We start from the raw sequence: 14444 nt of genomic DNA, 5'->3' as shown, positions 1-14444 counted from the left end.
CGCTGTGATAGAATCTGTCACGGGAAATGAGTCGGGTGGACGTGCGTGTAGGGGAAAAGTGCACGAAGCTCGGCTTTCCATCTTCCATCGGAGAGAATTCACCAAAGCTGGGGAGCAATGAACAGCCACACAGCGTGCTGTCTAGCGCGAGGGAGGAGGTGGTCTCCGGAGAGAAGCTGAGGGTGGGATGTTTGTTTTCAGGAACTGTCAAACTGAATAGTTTGTGGATGTGCATGCCTGAAATAAAATGAAAATTAAGATGAAATTAAATTGAAACCTTCAAATCAGTTTCCTGTTTTTAAAGGAGCAAGAATAAGGAAGCAGGAAAAAGCCTCTAGCTAGGGTAGAATGTCTCTGAGGCAAGAGGTGAGAAATAGAAGTGTGTTTGCCAAAGTGAAGGCCAGGAGCTCTGAGGTTTTAGTTAGATACGGCTTTTTGTTTGAGAGATTAGGCGTCCCTTCAAAGAAAATATGCAAACTCTCCAAGTAGGAGAAAGGGTTTTTTGTTGTGCAAATGCTTTCTCGGTGGAGGCCAGGGCTGGATGACACTGTCTTTTACAACTGTATTGAGTACTAAAATCTCTGCTTTAGATTTGATCAGGGTTTGTTCTCAAGCAGAAAGGGTACTGAACTAGCCGGGCGGGGGAAGGGGGGGCGGCGTTGCGGACACGGAGGACTGGCAGACTTGATCATTGGGATCACTTTCTGTCCAGAATTCACCTTTCTACCTAGAAAAACATTTGGGAACAGAGGCCTGCTCAGAGAAGAATGGGAGCCCAAGGAACATGGGGATGAGAGATTCTCACTCTGACGTTCCATCCTAGATGGAGAGAAGCTAATGGAAAACACACCGAGAAAGAACTTATTACCACGCTGATATGACGTTTAACATTGAATATCAAAATAGCATGGACATGGGTATCTACAGAGAGCTGAAAAGAAACAGCCCCAAGAAACAAGCTGCTTGCCACGAGGAGTTGGAGAGGTCTCTGGCTGAGTGATGTCTGTGAGCAGACTGCCAGCTCTTACTCCGAGTGCCTCTGCATTCCGGTCTGGGTAGACCCAATAGGACGTACTGGCCATAAAGACAACCTTCAGCATGGGTCGGTGCACCAGTGTGAGCTGGTGTCTGGTGACTGGAGAGGCCTCCCTGATGAGCTGGCTCACAGGGTACCTCAGTCCTTTGCACGACCTCAGGTTAGGGAACAGCAGACTGTTCACAGTGGGACACCAAGGACCAGATGGAATTTCCCATCCGCTGATGCAACAAAGACTTAGAGTCTGCTGTAAGTTAGTGTTCTTAAAATCGGCTGTGATGCTATGGAGCGTTTTGGCCAGAAGCTTCCATCCATTCTTTATTAACAACGGATTTCACACAAAGACATAAGCTAATGGAGAATCAAATGGCGGTCTCTGTTCTTACTCCTTTTGGAAGAACTAAGCTTTATTAGTACTGCCATGGTCCTTCACACATCTATGACCACAGACATCATTAATCTCCATTTCACGTTACTCTCAGAAGCAGCATTGCCCACCACACAGGTGCCAATGATCAAACTTCCTTGTCTTACACTATCTTTACAAAGCAATGGATTCCCATGAAGCTTCTTCATACATCCTTATGTTTGACCAATCCATCGCTACCCTTTGCTCTCTCCTGTCTCCCTGCTCCTGTCCCCACCTAAACCTTTAACCCACAGTATCCCCCCAGCCGTTCTTTCATGCCACCTGTGCTCTGCTGTGCCCTCTAATTACATCTTTGACTTGGGCTGCAAGATCATAGGTTTCCACAAGGCCTTTTCATTCACCGTTCATTTTTAAGCCTTCTTCTACCCTCTTATTTCAACCCCCCCCCAAAGCCCTCTGTGTATGAACCTTTCTGTTTCCAGTCTGTGCCCTCTACTTTCTTTCCCCCTGTGTTTTACTATTCTCCTCTCTCTTAATTCAGCCTACATTCCATCAACTGACATGACTCTGCTTTATATGAGAGGCCTAAGAATCTACAGGTTTGGGTATTGGGTAGTAGAGTCCTGGAGCTAAATCCCCAAGGATAAGGAGGTGATTGTATTTTACTTCTTGTTTTTAGAAATTCATTGTCAAGGGGCTTGGCAGTCACATGTTTTCTTGCTATTGTTAGTTTCTTCACACTTCATTGTGTTGAAATGCATGTATTTTTCCTGTTGAATGTTTATTTTAATCAGTAATTGAGTTGCTTATTAAAGCTGGCAGTTAAAGGGGACAGAGAGATGGCCCAGTGGTTAAGAGCACTTGCTTTTTCAGAGGATGAGGGTGGAAGACCAAGGGGAACAGTCTAATGACTAGAGATCTGTGTGAAGAACAGTATCCATCAATGAATATATAAACTGGAATTTTAATATTAATTTAGGGTCAAATCCTAAAGTGAAACAGCATTTACTCTTTCTAAAAAAATTATTTTTCAAATGTGTGTATGTGTATTTTGTCTGCATGTCTGTATGCCTGGTGCCCACGGAGGCCGGAAGAGAGTGTCAGATACTCTGGAACTGGAGTTACAGATGGTTGTGAGCTACCATGTGAGTGCTGGAAATTGAGCCAGGATTGTCTGGAAGAGCAGCCAGTATTCTTGACCACAGAGCCATCACTCAGCCTCCAGAATTTACTCTTGATTATCTTTTATTTCGTGTGGCTTGTTTGTCTTCCCTCTGCTAGAGAGAAGAAACAGGTTAATTATGCTGGATTTGCCTGCGAGGAATTGGCTGGACACTGAGCACAGGTGCATTCAGTTTCACAAGCTGTGGCTTGTCTTCACCAGTCCTGAGAGCATGTCAGGTCATTTTGGTCTCCTTTGTGCCTTCCAGTTTGAGCTGAGAACAACAGAACCCGCACCTGGAAATTCTTGTTGAGCAGCACTGCCCCACTCATCAGTTTTTGAAGTGTGATAACAGATTTTTATCTGGTTAAACGCTAGTTCTGGGTGGATTTGTGAGGGCATTTCTGGAAGAGGTGAACATTGGCACTATGGCTCCCTCTAAAGAGGTTGAGCACCGTACAGTTCTTTGTAGGCTTAAAGAGAACATGAAGGCAGAGAAAGGGAGTTGTCTCTCATCAGTTACTTGGGCTGAGACATTGGCCTTCTGTCTCTAGAATGGGACTCACCTTTAAGGCTGAGGCCTCAGGCCTTCAGACTTGCATTAAAAATGTACTGTTATAACCATGGATCTAACTCCAGAGAGCACTCACTGAGATTTCCAGGGTCTTGAAACCTGGAACAAAGAATTGGACCAGTGATACATGGATAACCATAGAAACAGAGACAGATGATTAAGAAAGAGAATGACATTATGGAGAATGTAAGTTGACTAGAGAGCTAGAACAGGCCCCAAAGATCATAACCAACTTTTCATAATCTGAAGCGCACAGAGTCTTTCTTGAGCATGCTCTGTTTTGTTACAAGTGACCTTGGTGGGGAGTGGTTTCAGGTCTTTTTTCTGCCAAACAACTGATAGTTAATCTTGATACTGCCCTCTGGGGCTTGCGTTCCTACTTAGTATCACTGCCTTCTCTGGATCTTCTCCTTGTGACAGACATCATGAGACTTCTCAGCTTCCATAATCCCATGACCCAATTCCTTGTTATGACATTGCTTTGTATATGTGGATGTAGACATCGACATGGACATGGCTATACACACGTCTAGTTGATTGTATTTCTCAGGAGAATCACAGTGAACACACAAAACTCCATTAGTGACTTGGCAGGAAGTTACAGATCTTGGGGCTACAGACATGGCTCAGCGGTTAAGAGCACAAACTTCTTGAGGAGGACCTGAGTTAGGCTCCCAATACCAATGTCAGTCGATTCACAACTGCCTGTTACTCCAGCTGCAAGGGGAACTGTTATCTACTTCTGGCCTCAGTGGGCACCTGCACTCATGTGCACATACTTGATCCATACTCACATAATATTTTAAAAAAAAAAAGAAAGAAAGAAACATAGATCTCCAGATACAACTTTAGGAATCAAATTACTTTCTACACAGTTATATATTTCAAATTTGAATATACCCTGAAATGGTTCTAGTATCTGAGTTCTAGAAGAGAGACATGGTAGTGCAAGCCTGTAACCCAGCGCTCAGTAGGCTGAGGCAGGAATATTCAAAGTTCAAGGCCAGCCTAGGCTGCAGAGCACAACTCCATCTCAGACAGACACACACAGACACACACAGACACACCAATCTCTGGGTTCCGTCTCAAGGGAGAGCACAAATCTGAACAAGTCATGTTTTTATAAGGAAAGTGTCCTTTGATGTCCTTTGTCAAGGACACTTGACAATTGACAGCCAGACTCACTCCTCTGTTACTTTGAGCTATGTGACCTCAGCAAGGACAATTTTCCCTTTTGCCCTGGTTGTCTGTCACAGAAGGATGTTAGATCGTGGGCTTGGAACCTGAAGATGCTAATCACTCTAAGAGATCGGATCTGCAGCCTGGAAAAATCAGGGCACAGCTGATTTTTCGAAAGAAAGTTCTCGAAAGAAAGGACTGGCAATCCTTGCTGTTGACACACAGAGTCCATCCCCTTCAAGATATAATAGGATATTGTTTTCTGATAGCCTGTTCCCCCACCATGCTATCCGTGATGGCTTTCTCTCCTCCTCTTTTGCCTTAAGGGATCTCCTAATGTTCTCATGATGTCCTTTCTGCTTGCTTATCTCTCAGCTAAGTCATGCTGTTTTGGGTGTGATGGACTGTGCTTTCTTATGCTCCCTCACTTTAGGGTCCAGTCATGAACCTCATGGTCGCAGGACTGTCGTTCTTAAGGAGAAACATTTCTGAAGAGTAATTTCTTGTCTGGTCCTTTCCCAAACCCATGGCTCTAATTTCTATCGGAACAACAGTGCATGCCCTCTCTTGAGTAGTTACGAAGACAAAGCGTACTGTGACATGTGTTGGTAACATTCTAAAGAATGCAAGCTAGAACACACTGCCTGATACTCTGTGAAAGAAAACAACAGGGTTTCATTATTCACATTGCATTTTAGATTGCTTTGGGGAGCTTGCTACACAAAGGAAGTCATCAGTGAAATTTCACCTAAATCAAACAGTCATTTTGTGTTTAGAGGCCTTCCCTTATTTGCTTGTTCTCTGAATTTTGCTGTTTTCAGTGTTCCAAAAATAGCACGTGCTGTGCTCTCACTTAAGAGGCCACAGTGAGTTCTCTGACCATAATGCCGTTGGTCGGAAGGGAGCTCAGAGGTCTGCATCCACTTGGGGATGAGGGAGAAGCAGGACTGCTGGAACAGCTACAGGTGACCCTTGGGACTCCTGGAGCAAATGACTTCCACCACCTTCCGGAGAAGAAGTGACGTCATGGAAGTAAAGGTCTCGGTGACTCAAAGCCCTCTGGGTTTTCTTAGCTTGTTCTTACGTGCAGAAGGCTATAAACAGCTTCTTACCTCAGCACATTTACGTACCTTCCAGAATAGGAGAGGGAAGCCGTAACAGTTACTGCAATTTGGGGCTGTGGCAGCCCCCCAGCAGGTTAGGTACCACCACCAGTTCTCATTAGTCCAATTTATGACACGTGCAATAGTGGAAAGTAGAGCAAAAAGATTAATTCATTTTGGCCACACTGGGAAAATGGACAAATGACGAGGTCTAGTGACCCAGCCCCCAGTCTATCGTTGGGATCCTAACATGAAGTTTGGTTTTAAACCAAAGGGAATGCACGACGAAGCAGACCTGGTCAGTGGGCCTGCTTAGAATGGACATGTCACTGCCCAGGCCCCGTGCTTAGGTCTGTTCTGCATGAAATCTCTTTCTTAGGGACAAACGCCCCTTCTGACTGTCACCAGGACCCCAGCCCTTCCTTCATGGCATGAGACCCCTAGGGGGATCTTGGTTCCTCGGGTCTCTTGAAGTGTCTCTCTTTAGAATAGCTTCACTTCTGTGGGACAGACATCTAATCTGAGAAAAGGCAGGCTATTCATGAAGTTGTGTGCTGAAGCCTGCAGGAACGGAAGCTTAGTGGAACTTATTTCCATCCTTTGTCTTTTTAGGACTTTGGGACCTGTCACCCTAAAATAAAGATCTGTACTTAATGGTTTGTGTTGCTTGTTCTCATTTTTCCTACAAAGCATCCAAGAAGAGGAATCCACAGAATGTAATGAGGCCTAAGTGATGGATCACGTGAAATACACCAGGAAAAGGTTTTCAGGAAGCAGGTGAATGTGGTGGGAGACCAGGAGCCCATCCTTTGCAGACCTGCCTCTAATCTCAGCTCTGGAGATTTCGGGCAGGGCAAGCACCCTGTCTGGCCTCCATAGAGAGACTAAAGCCTGCCTCACAGTGTCACAGAGATTAGCACTCATGGCAACATATATAAGAGCAACCAGCAAAACCCTGGGTCCACAGCGGACCCTCGAAATCTTGCTTATTTTAGTAAGAGGAAATGGGGTCAGAAAAATTGTTATAAGAGTGCAACATGACAACTGAATAGAACAAAACTGAAATGAAAACTTTCCTCAGCTCTGTTCAGTGTGTGTGTGTGTGTGTGTGTGTGTGTGTGTGTGTGTGTGTGTGTGTTTCTGTCCATCTGTCCATCTATCTGTCTGTCTATGGGGTCGGTTGTAGGTCAAAAGGAAACATTTATAAACTCACAATGAGAATTCCCAGAAGGGCTCTATCACCCCAGATCCAGTCCTCCAGTCTCACCCCCACCTCTGCAGCGGAATAACCATGGCAGCTTTCCCTGTGTCCTGGCTCCCATTTCCCGTGGATCTTCCTAATCTCTCTCCCCAAACTCATGTCCCAGCCCCCCAACTCCAGCAGGGAACCCCTACTAACCCAAGGGCCACTCCTCCCAGGGTAACAAGTAGGCTAAGGGCAGATCTCTCCTACTGCCCCCGAGATCCACTCCCCCCGACCCCCGCAACCCCAGTCTCATCCCTAGCTCTGTAGCAGGAAACCTGCTGTGGTCTCCCTTTCTTTTTTGACCCCACCCCTAATGGATCGGAAAGACCTTTTCCTCCAACCTTCCTTCCCCTAACTCATGCCAGTATCCCAGCCTCCAACACCAGCAGGCATTCCTTGTGAACACACTAGCTGAGCAGGCTAGGAAAACAGGCAACACGCAACCATCACACTCTCTGAAAATCCAGAGAGGAAACAGAAACCAAGGAACAAAACACCCACCCAATAAAGACAAATCCAGAAATCAGCACCTGGACCTATGCTTATCCCAAACCTAGGTGCCTAGATGTCAGTGTTAAGACACAATCAAAACAGCCGGGTCCATATTTCTCCACCAGAGCCCAGCTTTCTTACAACAGCCAGGCACTGAATATTCCAACATAGCTGAAGCACAAGAAAAAGACCTTAAAACCAATGACATGAAGATGATAGAGGTTCTTAAAGAAGAAATGAATAGATTCCTTAAGGAAATGCCTTGTAAATTAGGCACTCTGTCAACCTGCCTTTCAGCTACTTAACACCAGCAGCTTACATCATTACCTGCCCTGGCCACCAGGTAAGGTGCGTTTCCACTGTTGATGTGAGTTGTGCTCACCCTTTAAAAGGTCCCTTTGGACACCATGGCTCTCTCTCTCTCTCTCTCTCTCTCTCTCTCTCTCTCTCTCTCTCTCTCTCTCTCTCTCTCTCTCTCTCTCATTCTCTATCTCTTTTGTTTTGTCCCTTGATCTTATGTCCCTATTCAGAGATGCTGCACCCATAAACCTCTTGCATTAGATCTGTTGCATGGTGTGATCTGTTGCAGCATCTTTTGACCCCCAACCCACCAAGGTACCTTTCCCCACTTACCCTAACAAAATCCAGGAAAACACAAACAACTGGAGGCAATGAATAAAATCCCTTAAAGAAATTCAAGAGAACACAAACAGTGGAAGGAAAAGAATAAAATTATTCAAGGCCTGAAAATGGAAGTAGAATCAATAAAAAAAAAATACAAACTGAGGGAATTCTGGAAATGAAAAAGGAATTTGTACAGGAACTACAGAGACAAGCTAAGAGAGAATCCCTGGCTTTGAAGATATGAAATGGATACATTAGTCAGAGAAAATACTAAATTTAAGAAACTCCAAACACAACACAATCAGGAAATCTGGGATACCATGAAAAGACCAAACGTAAGAATAATAGTAGAAGAAGCAGAAGAATCCCAGCTCCAAGGCCCAGAAAATAATCTCAACAAAATCATAGAAGAAAAATTTCCTAACCTAAAGAAGGAGATGTCTAGCAAGATACATGAAGCATACAGAACATGAAATAATAATCCCTCACCACATAATAATCAAAACACTAAACATACAGAACAACAACAAAAGAATATTAAAATCTGCAAGGAAAAAAGACCAAGTAACATAAACCTGTTAGAATTACACCTGACTTCTTAATGGAGACTCTAAAGTCAGAATGGCCTGGACAGATGTCCTGCAGACTCTACGAGATCATGAATGCCAGCCAAGACTACTATACCCTTCAAGACTTTCAATCACCATAAATGGAGAACATAAGATATCCCATGATAAAGTCAAATTTATACAACATCTATCTACAAATGTCCTACAGAAGGTGCTAGAAGGAAAGCTCCAATGAAAGGAGGTTAACTACAGTCGTGCAAACACAGGGAATAGATAATCTCAGACCAGCAAAATCAAAAGAAGACACACACACACACACACACACACCACCACCACCAACAACAACAACAACACTACCACCAAGAACAAAATAACATGAATCAACAACCACTGGTCATGGATATCTCTCAATATCAATTGGTCTCAATTCCCCAATAGAAAGACACACACTAACAGAATGGATATGAAAACAGGATCCATCCTTCTGATGCATTCAAGAAACACACCTCAGCATCAAGGACAGACATTATCTCAGGGTAAAAGGTTGGAAAAAGATACTCCAAGCAAATGGACCTAAGAAGCATACTGTATGAGAAAAGAACCTATTTTCAATAAAAGGGGAAAATTAAAAAGAAATTCCTGAGAAGGGAAGCCTTTGGATCTATTGGGATGATATAAGATAAATTATTCATTTTAATAACTTCATGGATTTCCTTGCACATTTATTTCTACAAAGACAGGCAGTTTTATGGTTCAGTCATAATATGGCATCTCATTAAAAGAAACATAGCTCGGGAGCCAAAGAGTGATTACTAGCAATTAGCATATCTTATTACAACCTTTCACATAAAAGGCCCAAGAGAACAATTCTTTCTTTCTTTCTCTCTCTCTCTCTCTCTCTCTCTCTCTCTCTCTCTCTCTCTCTCTCTCTCTCTCTCTCTCTCTCTTTTTGGTTTTTCGAGACAGAGTTTCTCTGCGTAGCTTTGCGCCTTTCCTGGAGCTCACTTGGTAGCCCAGGCTGGCCTCGAACTCACAGAGATCCGCCTGGCTCTGCCTCCCGAGTGCTGGGATTAAAGGCGTGCACCACCACCGCCCGGCGAGAACAATTCTCTTAAAATATAGCAAAAAGGAGTTTGTTCTTTCTCTCTTTGCTGTTATTGCATCCATACCTGGTAGCTGTCCCAGGATCTCTCTACATCTCCCTGCTTGGAAATCTCAGTCCTGACCTCTGCCCCACATTTGACTACCTGGTAAGAATCTTACGCACTTATTTTTTCTGACGGTAGTCAGCAATATTCTCAAACTACTCACATAAAGTCTTAGTTACTGTTTTACTGCTGTGAAGAGTCACCATGACCAAGGCAATTTACAAAAGGTAACATTTAATTTGGGGCCTGTTTAGAGTTCCAGAGGGTGAGTTCATGGTCATCCTGGTGGGGAGCATGGTAGAAGCAGGCAGGCTTGGTTCTGGCGAAGTAGCTGAGAGCTTACATCTGAAAGATGGAGGCAGAGTCAGAGCCTGGGTTTGGCATGGACTTTTGAAACCTCAAAGCCTGCCCCCCGAGTGACACACCTCCTCCATCAAGGCCACATTCTAATCTTTCCCAAATAGTTCACCAACTTCGAACCAAACATTCAAATATATGAATGGCCGGTGGGTGCCATTCTCAATCAAATCATCACACATGATTAATCACTAAAGAAAATAGCTCAGTATTTAATATTTTTGTCTCAGATCACTATTTCTGAATGCCCCACTGCATTCACAAATGTATTGTTGTATTATGAAAGTTTAATGTGTTAAAAGAAATTATAAATGGCCTGGAGATGTAGTTCAGCTGGCAGACTGCTTCGCTAACATTCAGGAAGCTCATGGGTAGGTCGCCAACACTTGATATAACTGGGTGTAGTAGCGTGTACCTATAATCCCAGCACTTTATAGGTGAATGCAGGGGGATCAAGTGTCCAAAGTCATCTTCAGCTACATAGATAGTTTAAAGCCAGCCTGGCTCAAAAACCAAACTCCCTTGCTGGGTGGTGGTGGCACACACCTTTAATCTGAGCACTGAATAAGCAGAGGCAGGTGGATCCCTGAGTTTGAGGCTAGCCTGAACTACACAGAGAAACCTTGACTCAAAAAACCCAAACCCCAAATACCCAACAAAACAAAACACACCTCTCAAATTTACACCCATCACTACTGCACAATTCCAAACAAAAAAGGCATACTACTTAGAATATTATAACTATAAAAGTAGTACATTTTCACCAATCAGGTAACATGGTTACCAATATTATGAAAACATAGCTTTCCCACAAGGGATATGTACATATTTACCTTTTGGTCCCCTTCTCCCATGTCACATGTATATGATGTCAGCAATTATTTATTCAGTTGAATTTTTTATATAGAAATTTAGCTCAATGCTGGTGTCATCTTTCCCATGTTTAGTACAAACAATCAGGAAACAGTATTAAAGGCTCCTTGGATTCCCAATGATCCCCACTCAACTGCTCTGCAAGTCAGAGGGAACCCTCCTTCCCTTCCAGTCTAATGGGGGCACAGGCCATGCTCAGGCTTGCTAGAGACCCAGTGGTGCTGTAAGAAACAGGACACAGAAGGTCCTCACTGGAGTGTGGATTAGTTTTCTTGGATTGGCACACACATACCACCACCTCCACCATCACCACCACCATCACCAGTACCACCACCACCACCAGGACCAGCACCACCATCACCACCACCATCACCACCACCATCACCACCATCACTACCACCAGGACCAGCACCACCAGCAGCACCAACCACCAGCACCACCAGCACCACCAGCACCAGTACCACCACCACCGACTGCAGTTTTAACAATAGATGCTTATTATAATTTTGATGACTAGAACTCCCAGATCGAAGCACTGTCAGGGGTAATTCTGGAGAGGCCTCAGCCAGGCATGTGGTTGGCTGCCCTCTCACTGTGTTCTTAGCTTTTTGCAGACAATGGGGGACAGGATGGCCGTGGGTGAGATGCCAGAAAGGCAGCCTCTTCCACACTGCATGGCTTTCTCCGGTGGTGACAAGGACGGAAGAACTGAGTGGCTCATGGCCCACTCACGCTTTAATGGCTCGGGACATAATGAAGAATGGCAGAGAGGTGACCTTCAGGAGGAGAGGTTGGGAGGGGGGGCATAAGGCACCACACAAAGGAAACTTTGTCTAGCCCGTATCTGCTCAAGATAAAAGTGTTTCTGGGATACAGAGAAGACAGCAGATGGAGCAAAGGAGCCTGAACAAGGCCATTGTCAGTGCGGACAGGAAGGGACTGAGAGCTGCGTGAGGTAAGGCTGGGTCACCATCTCTTCCTAGTGCCGTGGTAGTGTAGCCCCTGGCGTATTACAGTTTCGCAGGCAGCCAGAAGGCACATTTCAGACACAGCGGGGTCAGGGGGTGAGGTGAGACCAACCAAAGAGAAGCCCACGGAGAGCACAGTGTCAAGTGTAGAAGCTATGTCAAAAAGAGATTGTCAACGGGGTGGGCAGTCAGACAGCTGTGGATTCCAAGGGACCGGCTCGGGGATCCCAGGGCAAGTGTGCATTCCTCTGTGTCTTACTTTCTCATCTGAGAAAAGTGCATGGAACGCTAATGACTTTCAGATTACATTTCAGTCGTATGTAAGCTAGCTCAGCATGGCCCCGGGCTATGACATATATATTGCGCAGAGGAGAGAGGAGGGATGGGGGAGAGGGCTTAAATGGAGAGGCGCAAAGGATAATCTTCATGGTCTACTTGATGAGACCTACCCTGGGCCTTGAGAAAGGCGCAGGCGCTGGGGCTGAAGGGCTGGCTCTGTGGGCTGGCTCTTATCTCTCTGCAGAAGGGGGCCCGGGAATGCTTCTATACTTCCTGCTACCCACAGCTGTGCTGGGCAGGCTCAGAATAGCTCAGCTCCATGGAAGATGCTCAGGTCCCAGCAAGACGCAACTGTTTTTCCACATAGGATTCACCAGGCTTGGGTACGGATACCTGCTGGGTAGGAGACAGAAACAGAGGCAAAGACTTCCCACCATCCGAGGCAGGAAAGAAATGAAAAGAGCTGGGGAGTCACCGAAAGGCAGATTTTTACGTTAATTCAAAGTAAAGTGTTTGATTAAACAGCTGTTCTCCGAGCTGATTTCGGATGTCGTGGGGATGGATAGGCCTTGGCGTCGCGCATTGTATCCGCGCCTCACTCCAACTGTGCCGTGTCTGAGTCACCCTGTTGATGACTTGAATGCCAAGTGGAGTCGTCCGTACTCTCACGGTAGATGCTTTCTCTGAGCATGAAGCTGCCTCCTCAGTAGGTCATTGTGTTACAGGATGGAATTGCTGCCTAGAAAATCAAGATGAGACGCGCCTGCCGCCTGCCCCCAACTTCTCTCACAAACCCGCAGGAGGCTCTGTGTAATCGCTGCTGCTCACTGAATATCTGGGTCAGAGCTATTTTCATAATGTAGCAAAATTCTACTTACGTCTTTTACTCCAATTCCTTCTTGAGTGTATGCTAGTTTTCGGGGGTTACGTGATACGGAGTGTGATCACAGGCCCAGAGCCAAAGCAGATGCACAGATCCGGCTGTTCTCTGTGCAGCCAAACACTAATTACATTTGTGTTTACGTGTTGATTCGCATGTGTGTGAGCAAGTGCCATGGTGTGAATGTGTGTGTGTGTGTGTGTGTGTGTGTGTGTGTGTCAAACGACAACTTAGAGGCCTCAGTTCTCTCCTGCTACCAGGTGGGTACTGGGAATCAAACTTGGAGGCAGGTGCCTTTACCTGCCGAGACCTCTCACTAACCCAAACAGGCAAACATTAATGTGCAAAGATGAAACATGCTGCCACTCTTGTGTGTTTTTGTTTTGGCAACAATTATTTTTTCTTTAAAATGTGTTTTTCAGATATCCTTTCTATACATACACAGTTTAAGTGAAATTTTCCCACCAGGGATGGCAATGCTCCCTAAGACTATCTAACAAAAGCCCCCAATACCAGGTATTAGAAGCCCCTTATGAGTTGTTGGCTGGGGGTTGAAGAGACTCCTCAAATGTTGTAGGCTATGGCTGTTGCCCTTAGCTGTCTTCCAGAGGCTGAAGATGAATTCCTATTGGTAAAGATACCATGTACTTAAGACACAGGCCCCAGAGGATTCCAGCTGGATCTGACCTGAAATTTTCCTCCCTGAGGACTAGCTTTCATGGTTCCTGAAGGCTGTGCATACTTCTAAGGGGTGGGAGATGCAGTCTATAGTCCTACTTAGCTGTGATGCCTTATGAACTACAATGGTTACCGTGGCACGGTCATCCCATGGGTGCGGTAGTGGCACACGTACCTTGGTGGTAACCAACGGCTCTCTATTGGTGTGAAGGCTTTCTCACAAGAAGGAAATCATGCCTGGCACTGGAAACGTAGCTAATTACCTGGGGCTAGTGAGGTCAGGGATCTTGGAGGAGAACCTATCACATCCACTTTACTAAACCAGTGTAGTTCCTCACTGCACTCTAAGCATTTATCCTTATGCCCACAGATAAGTGTAGCTCTCATCCCTCACCAAAGAAGTCTCTCTTTACAACAGAGACTAAAACAAACAAATGAACAAACAAACAAACAAACCCCAGAAACCTCACAGCTGATCAAAATGCCGAGATCAAGTGATCATGTGAATCCTAGCCCCAATAGAGCAATCTACAACACAACTCTTGCACCCAAGGCTCAGAGAGCATTCCAGAAGAGGGCGTGCAAAGACTGGAAGAGCCAGAGGCCCATGAAGTCAACAGAGATTATGTCTCCTAGAAATGACAGGGACGATAGACCCATGAATTCTCAACAGCATGGCTGCCTACATAAAACCTGAACAACAGACATGCTAATACTGAAGGAGGAAAACTCCTGGGACTTCCATCCTAACAAATAACTAACTACAGGCAGTAAAGGAATGCTGAGAACAGGAGACAATTGGTTATCCAATACCAAGTGCTCAGCCCTAAAATCATGTGCTTCAAGTAATATTATATGGACTAAGCAAATTGTATTTACAAATTTAGGAATATATATTTAACTGTA

General features: G+C 45.1%; 1 long non-coding RNA gene across 1 annotated transcript; it reads right to left on the bottom strand.

Annotated features, from left to right (window-relative positions):
* Positions 1-1656, bottom strand: LOC143267424 (uncharacterized). The gene is made up of 2 exons (XR_013042520.1): positions 1174-1656; positions 1-237 (listed from the first exon to the last, which is right to left on the bottom strand). It is a non-coding gene; the product is annotated as an uncharacterized LOC143267424 (long non-coding RNA).
* Positions 1657-14444: the final 12788 nt, after the last annotated feature.

The sequence above is a fragment of the Peromyscus maniculatus genome, chromosome 9 (genome assembly GCF_049852395.1).
Source record: "Peromyscus maniculatus bairdii isolate BWxNUB_F1_BW_parent chromosome 9, HU_Pman_BW_mat_3.1, whole genome shotgun sequence".
NCBI classification, from domain to species: domain Eukaryota; kingdom Metazoa; phylum Chordata; class Mammalia; order Rodentia; family Cricetidae; genus Peromyscus; species Peromyscus maniculatus.
This window is presented reverse-complemented; position numbering and strand designations above follow the sequence as displayed.